The sequence below is a fragment of the Carassius carassius genome, chromosome 6, assembly GCF_963082965.1.
Source record: "Carassius carassius chromosome 6, fCarCar2.1, whole genome shotgun sequence".
Taxonomy (NCBI): domain Eukaryota; kingdom Metazoa; phylum Chordata; class Actinopteri; order Cypriniformes; family Cyprinidae; genus Carassius; species Carassius carassius.
In genome coordinates, this window is record NC_081760.1 from 31,845,263 (window position 1) to 31,853,915 (window position 8,653).

Genomic DNA, 8,653 nt, shown 5'->3' on the forward strand with positions numbered 1-8,653 from the left:
TATGATAAACAGATGAGTATTACACGTAATGGATGCTGTGTGTTACATTGTGCCTTGCTCTTCAAACAAACACAAACAAATTAAAACATTAGAATAAAATTGTTTACTTACCTGCTGCACAGTTGAACCAATAGTAAAATGTGAACATTGAAAATAAATTCAGCCACCTATTTCTATTGTATGGATCATTTGGAAGGGCCTGCAAAGATGTAGTTTTTTCTATAACCAGTAACAAACTGTTTGGGGACCTTATCCAACCTATTAATTTTTTTATTTTTTTATAAGCAAAATACAGTAGCAATGGTAACATTTAAGTGATGGAGTACCTCACCCGCTCTCTCTTTCTTTATCAATTCACCAAGACAGTTATGTATGTTGCAGTGGTGGGGACATTCAAATGAACCCCACATCCTGACATCACAATGTGACCTTTTTCAAAATGAGTAATTACTGCAGTGTGAAATACCTAAATGCTATTTGGACAACAAGGAACTTTTGAGTTCTGTATGTTTATAGTAAAATAACCCCTTATGTCAAAATATCAACAGAAATGTGATTCCTCAAGACAATCCTTTAAAGGAAATCAATGACCTAAATATTTTAAGCAAGTTCACCATATATCTGCCAAAATAAACTCATTAAAAACCAATCAATCTTAAACCTAGGTAAATATATATTTTTTTTTTCAAAATGCAAGCACTTTCCCGCTACTGCTAACAAAATCGCTAACAAGCCACTCGCAGAACATTACATTTAGTGCATTCTACAAACCATACATTCCATACATTTACTCCAAGATTCTAATGATAATACAGACACAAAACTTTACAAAAGAACAGGGAGACAGAGAACTGGAACCTTACACTGCTCTGCTATCCTCAAATGGAGGCCAACTTCTGCTTGGAGTTGTAAGCTTTCTCTTAAATCAAAAGTTGTAAGCTTTCTCTTAAATCAAAAGTCTAGCACTAAACTGAGCAGGCTGGGGGATGGGGGGTGGGATGCTGAGAAGGATTGTACCATTATTTTTACTGGGGTAATACTATTAATATTTATATCAGCAAAAACTCTTATATACTTAAAAATGGGGGGAAACAGTCCTGTGCATGTAATTACACAAAAAAAAACATTTATAAGCCCTTTTTTTATTAGCCTAATTGTTTTTATTTCTCATAGATAAACTTTAATGTGGACATGCTTTCAAAAAGAGTTAAATTAGAAAATGTAGCTAGACTACACAAAATATCAAAAATTAAATTAGTTCTAGAACACAGTCACACTGCAGTGTAGCTCCACCCTCTTGCTACCAAGTAACTCAGCAGAGCAGACAACGGAAAATTACTGGGAGAGTTTTGATCATACCATTATAAGGACTAAGAGGGGGAGACAATCTAACTTGTATCGGCAGAGTAAGCCAGGCACAAGAAACAGCATTAAACAGCAGTCTGCAGTTTTCATTGATTGGCAAGAGTTAAAACCTCCTCCTGTAGTTTAAGCAGAATGGACAACTAATAGCCAAGCAATCATATGACTAAGAAGAGAGTTTGTATGTAATATGTCTGTTAAGTGCTTATGTTTGCGTAGCACATTCAGTTAAAAATGCTATTGTTGAGTAGGAAAGTGCTTGTGTTCTTGCAATGTACGGTCAGGTAATCATTGTCGTAAAATATTTAATCAAGTCCTGGGTTTAATTAATGAATGAAGAGATGAGAAATGAAGAGCTGACAATTTAGCCCTATTTTTGTAAATTATTTATTATTTTTATGCTAGGATGTAGCATGAAGAGAAGAAGTAGGCAAAGAAACGAGATTCTGATCTGTTTTCAGAGGACATAATGCGAGAGAAAAAGAAGCTTCACTATTCAAGTATGTTAATCATTAAAACAAATCCAGTAACAAAGAACAAAGTAAAAAAAACTTTAGTGCCAATATCAAAGCACAGAAATTAATGTGCATATTGAAAACTGGATTCAAGAGACAAAAGCATAGCCTAGATGTTAAACATCAGTTACAAATATTCACACAATGTCCTATGCGAAAAATATATGGTCAACTAAAAAATGTCAAGTTTGGGACATGACTGTTTTCACAAATAATGACAAGAAGTATGGCAGAAGGGGTGGTAAAAGTGTTTGGCAAAGCCGTTTTGTCACTATTTTGCAATTCCATTTGATGCCACTGCTGGCAGAAAAATGACAGATGGTGCAGTTGGCAGATTTGTAACTTACCTAGGAGTCCAGTACTGGATTTGTGCTGTCAGTTAAAGACTACAATTTGTGTGCATGTTTGTGTGTGTAGCGGATTCACACAAACTACATCAAATGCACACAGAAAAAGGCACAGATGAACAAGCAAAATTCCTTCACTATTGCAGGTTTTCTTGGAAGCCATTGTATGACTGTTGGTAATGTTGTCAGTAATCTTTGCCAGGTTTCATTAATTATAAGTAAATTAATTATTGTTATTTTTCCTACTTTTCTTCTGGAATAACTTACTGGATATTACATTTAGAAACAACTGAAAAGTATGCTGAGATATATCTCATGATCATTTGCTCATACGTTTATATTCATGGAATCTGCCTTTACAATGTTACCATTACACACAAATCTATCATGCAATTTCTACGGCCTACCTACTGTCTGTTTATATCAAGGTATCGATTTATATGGAGATACCAGTGGCTGGTCATCCTATTGAAGCTATATTAAGATAAAAATGGTAAATTATGCCTTTTTGATATGAGACCAAGAACACAGAAAGCTATTTGATTTACAGAGACTTACGGTATAGGCAATCAATGTAATATTCACCTTCTATAGGTAACTCAATACCTTATAGAAGGTAGACTCACTGAATAACTGAACAAAAGACAAATTTAAATCTCTTTTCTTTGTTGGGATATTGTTGTTAGTCCATGTTTTTCTATTAACTTTTAAACCTAACATTTCTTAAAATAACCAGTCATTACAAAAAAACAGCATTAAGAATCGAAAAATCACCTAAAAAGACAAAATAGTTGTATTATTTAAAATATGTACAATTAACAATAGACTTTTCACCTGTATGGCACAAATAGCTAGTGACCTGAAATCCTTGTTCACAGTGCCGCTGTGCATTCAGGAAGTGAAGCTGTGCTACCACAGCCGGTTTCAGCTAGTTCTGTCCTATTCTCTACACTCAGAATACAAGAAGCTCTCTTACATCCTTTTTCAATCTTTAAACTAAAACCTTTTTTGAACTATTAATAGTAAATAAAATTATTAATAATTGTGAAACATCCTAAATTTATGTAATTGCTTAATGCACAACATATAGAAACAGAAACAGGATTTTTGAGGCACTAAAATTTAGCTAAATGAAATCGTAGTTGTTTACAGTGCCATTGTGTAATCAGGAAGTAAACTGGTTTCAGCCAGTTCTGTCCTAGTTTCTTCACTCAGGATATGATAATCTCTCTTACTCCTTCCTTTCATTTTTCCATTTTAGAGTTTGTTTTGACAAGAATATCAATACATTTTAGAAAAGTCACATTTTCTTTGAGATTAAAGTTTGTGCTTTTAAGTCATTACACTATTTATGATATAAAAACATATGGACGCAAACCAAGTAAAACATTCTGATATATATATTTTTTTTATTGAAAAATTATAGCACAACCAGGACCTGTGATATAGCCTAACAACACCCATTATCAATGCTTAAAAGGGAAGGGAAGACTGAACAATGTAGACATGGAACCACAAGTTAAACATGTGGTACTTGTCACTTGCACAGCTGACGCACAGTAATTGCATTTTAACCAAGTACACTCAGACCTGTCTGTGAACAAATGTCTGTGACTGTCACGCAGCATATAAGTGAAAACATACCAGGAAATATATAGCACAAAAGCACTGTTACCCTGTGACTTAAGACTAGCACAGCCTTACCCCTCCCCCACAGTGAATGTCAATGGCTGAGAGGAGAATTACCAACAGAAAGGGTCGTACCATTTAAAAGATCTTTAGGGGTGGAACTGAAAAACGTATATAGTTCAATAATGTATTATAAGAAAATATTTTTCCTTGTCTGGGGAAAAAGTTACATTGTTATACTTTTAAAAACATAAAAGCAACTATTAAAACTGTGAAATAAGTAGACAGGCAAGAGAAGCAAGACATGACACATGAGATCCACATGATGCGCAAAACATGTTATAGATATTAAGTATCAAGAATTTTCAATAGCTGTCCATAACTCAAGTCTTACTTTCTAGTGATGAATCAACAGCTCAACTTCAGCTGTTCAACTATATCTTGATGTTGCTTGGCAAGGTTCTTAACTTAAGTGAATTCTCCTTCAATGGACTATTTGACAAGAATGATGGACATCAAGAGATATTCCAATGAATTTTCCTATCTCTTATAATTGATCGGTTTCATTGTAACAAGGTGGATTTACTGCCATCTGCTCTAATCCCTGGTAACATGATCCTGCATTCTTCAAATGTCGATGTGTACTAGTCCACAGAACGTTTATAGCCAAGTAATGTAGCGTTTTTTGAAGCATGTCCTTGAGCAAAGCAAGCAAAGGCAAAACCAGCCAGTTTTTTTTTTTAATGGAAGTCATATCTTTAAAGAAATCTCTTCATGGGGAAGTCGTGGCCTAGACATAAATGGCTGCCCACTGCTCCGGGTGTGTGTTCACGGTGTGTGTGTGTTCACTGCTGTGTGTGTGCACTTTGGATGGGTTAAAAGCAGAGCAGGAATTCTGAGTATGGGTCACCATACTTGGCCGTATGTCACGTCACTTTATGAAGCAGTACAAACGCATAGCCTTTTAAGGCATACTCCGTTTCATAACATTGTGCAAACAAGGGCAGTTTATATGTGCACTAAAAATTTTCATCCCTGGCCAATGTCTGCGCAATTTCTCTCCATAAGTTATAAGTGACCCCCTTCATAAAATCTTGTATTTTCAGCTACATGAAATACATTACTTACAGTTTGGGGTGTCGTTGTTGGGTCCAGAATAGTCGGCACGGCCTGGACTTTGAGCAAAAGTGTTCTAGCAAAGCCAGCATCATACTGTGATTTATTCGCAAACAGTCATTTGTGAAATGTTGTGAACACATGTGTAAAATAACACTGACGTGAATGGGACATTCGCAAAAAAAAAACTGAATCCATCATTCCCTAACATCTGGATCCTTTGGCAGCATATTTTTCCAGAGCCAGGAATGGCATTGCAATCTTACTGTAAACAGCTACTTCTTCAGACCCACACACTGCACGTTGACTTAACACCTGGGAGCGTGACAACGATGCGACGATGCAAATTTATAATTATCATAGTTGTCTTGCATTGGAGGCGGTCATATGCAAATGACTGGTGCTAGGTGACATCACCTTGACCCATAGGATCCATAACAGGCCGTATTTGGAGCTTGATTGAATAAAATGCTTCGTTTATAATGGGGAGGACGTCTTAAGCTATGAAACTTGCAGGAAGTTTTAATAGTACAAAGACTTCTTATATGACAGAAGATCAAGGCAAATTTGGTTTCTCATGTCATCACCCCTTTAGCACAAATGCCACGTTTCCACCGAAATTACCCGGAACAATTGTACCAGGAACTGTTTTCCCCAGGAACTATTTTCCCCACAGACCTGTTGCTTTCTGTGTTTCCACAGCGGTCTAAAGTACCGTGAAGATTAGGCTAATAGTCTGGTGATGTAGGTCCGTGTTTCTCAATACAAAGTACGCAAATTTTGGACTTGCATCCTCTGTAGTTCAGATTTTGCGCATTCGACTCGGGAGTGTGATGTCCGCAACGACGCAAATTCGGTAATTCTGCAAACAGCAGCGTACTTGATCAGTCAGCTCGCCTTGGCTACTGCAATTTTCCTCACTGTATATTTACAATAAAACGAAATAGGATATCAAATACCACTGCCTCCTTTCATTTTCATTTAAACATAATAATAGCAGCAGAAATGTACTTAGTTCAGGGAAATGTGTGTGTGTGTGTGTGTGTGTATATATATACAGCCTTTACAATGAAATTGAATATTATATAAATTTCTTCTTTTTATTTTCAATTTAACATATAGATAAATTGAATACAGACCAAAGATTACCAGTTAGATTTACCCAAAACTTAATTGTATTTAATGTGTAACCACTAAAGAGACATCAGAGCCAGCGGCACATATCAGAAGGACTAGCCGAGTAGAGACTTGCTCTCGGTGGATACACGAGGACTGAGTTCCTGCTGATCACGTGCAGCTCATGTCTCCGAGATCGGCGAAACACATTTTCAAATAGGTGCTGTCTTTATAAATAAACCGTGGATTTGAGTTTTAAACAACTACATTCTCGCCTGAAATACTTTTAAAATTACATTTCATGATACAATGATACATTAGAAAATGATCTGAAATAAATGGTGGTTGAAATCACAATGCTGTGTGAACTCAGCCAGTCAGCATGTTTAGCGCCCAAGTCCCGCCCCCAAAAGTTCCGGAACTTTGAAAAAGTACTACCTCGCCAGCAGGGGCTTTCTAAGGGGCATTTTTTTACCCGGAACTTTATTTAATTCCTGGTTTCTGTAGTGGAAGCACACATAGTACCAGCCCAAAGTCCCTAGTTCCTGGGTAAAGTTCCAGCAGTGGAAACGCGGCTAAAATGATCTGCATTTAGGGTATCCACTTTTTATCCGTTCATGCATTGCTAGTATCATGCTATTCCGCTGACACATTGAAATCACATGACCATGCAAATAATAGTTCATTTTCTCAGTGTCCCTATTATAGGACACCAATTAATCAATAATGGCTTACAAAATTATGGCATTTCTCCAATGACATCAGTGACTAAACTTTTGCAAACAATATAACGTTACATTAACACTGATGTTAGCTGGCCAACTTTAAAAAAAAAATTAAATGAAGTCTATATGTAAAGCCCTTTTATTTTTTTGGATTTGTAAATAAGTGATGTTTCCATGTTTGAAAGAAATCATATTGTAGTCATAACACTTTGAAAAACCAACCTTATAAATTCAACATAAATAGCCTAGACAGGCGAATTTGTTTATTAAGTTTGTAAATGAGTTTACACCTGATGTAGCGTGCTTTACCACACAAGTACATTTTAAACATAAACATAGCCCAAATTCAACATAAAATGTAAATAAATCAATCAATAATAACAATAAAATGTATATTAAAGTTACAACTATTCTCAAAAAATAGTACAAACAACTGATTTTACAGAAACAAGTGTGAAAACTCACCCAATGTTTTGATCAGTCGGAGCGCCTTAAAACCGGTATCTCCAAAAATAGGTTACTACGATGGTCTCCGTTTCGTATTATTTAAGTTTGAAAACGCGGATTCTGTTGGTAACGTCTTTATCGTCACGCAACGGAATCGCATACAGTCATACAGACAGACAGCAGCACAAGGTGACTGACTGTAGGCTACAGTGAGAGCGGGCTGACAGTACCTACACAGTACACAGTGTAGTTTGGTTGGTGATTCGCGCTCTCTTCTCCTCTCCAAAGACACAACAACAGGGGGTGGAGACATGCGTTTCGCGGGACAACTGGAGAATCGAAAATAAAGCACCTCCTACCAGTAACGTGTATTTCATAGACTGTATAAAAGGTGTACTCGCAATGTTTAATCAAAATGTCCATTAGTAATTTTGACGTAGTTTCTGAAGTCCAGCGACTCATTTTTCCACAGGTACAACCGTGTTCTCATTTCTCAGTTAAATATTTATTTGGGTTTGATATAAGTGAGAGTACAACAGCAAATAGAGGCTAATAATGTATTTACGAAATGATTAACGAATAATTATTTCGCTGTGATTTCTGTTTTGACATATAGTTTGTGCCTACCGGAACAGAGCCGTTCAACAACCGACCTCGAGTTTCTGTTTTCATCGTTCACAAACTCAGACATCCATACTCGGTTTCACACCCTTTCAGATCTTCATAGCACCAGCTATCTAAATAAAATAAAAAATGAGTTGCCACGATACACCAAAACTCATAATGTTGCCATATGAACAAAAAGTATACTGATTTAGTCTTAATTGGGTGTTAAAACGTAGTTTTGGTTCAATTCATGAACATTTTGTATGAGTTATTTCGCTCCGATTGATCCATACCTGTTTTGATTCAGAAACAGTTCATAGGAGTCATTCGTTCGTGAATCGGACCACCTTGGTTGTGCAAAATAAAAAATAGCTAACTCAAAAGAACCATTCGTTCGGGAATCGGGGTACTGGTTATGATGCATGTTTCGCTCACGCTGTTTATTCTGCAGCTGTGGCATTGAGGCGCTTATGTATATAAGTGCAGGAAATACTAGTCCATGTTTGGGAACAGTTAATGGAAAAGAGATCAAATTGCTTTTTTAATCGTGATCTTTATTTGGTCGAACAGCTACTTAGTCACGTGACCTGTCAGTGGCAGCTCCTGCCAGCCAGTTGAAGATTGAACCCCTACTGTAAAACTGAGTCAAGCAATATGAATTAAATCAGGGCCGGCTCTAGGTTATTTGGTGCCCAAGGCGAGAGGCGAGAGAGCACCCCATAACCCCCCCCCCCCCCCCCCCACCCCGGGAAAAAGATACTCCACAGATATACAATAGTTATTCATTTTT

At 36.7% G+C, this 8,653-nt stretch overlaps 1 protein-coding gene across 2 annotated transcripts in view; it reads right to left on the bottom strand.

The window, feature by feature from the left end:
• LOC132142644 (activating transcription factor 7-interacting protein 1-like) overlaps positions 1-7,527 on the bottom strand; it is a 40,166-nt gene extending 32,639 nt beyond the window's left edge. Inside the window, exon 1 of one of the 2 annotated variants that reach the window (XM_059552660.1) lies at positions 7,276-7,527. The gene's annotated coding sequence lies outside the window, so the exon portion shown is untranslated. Of the gene's footprint in view, positions 1-863; positions 891-7,275 lie in introns of those variants that run through there. The other variant, XM_059552663.1, reaches the window with a different exon arrangement.
• Between the last annotated feature and the right edge of the window lie 1,126 nt (positions 7,528-8,653).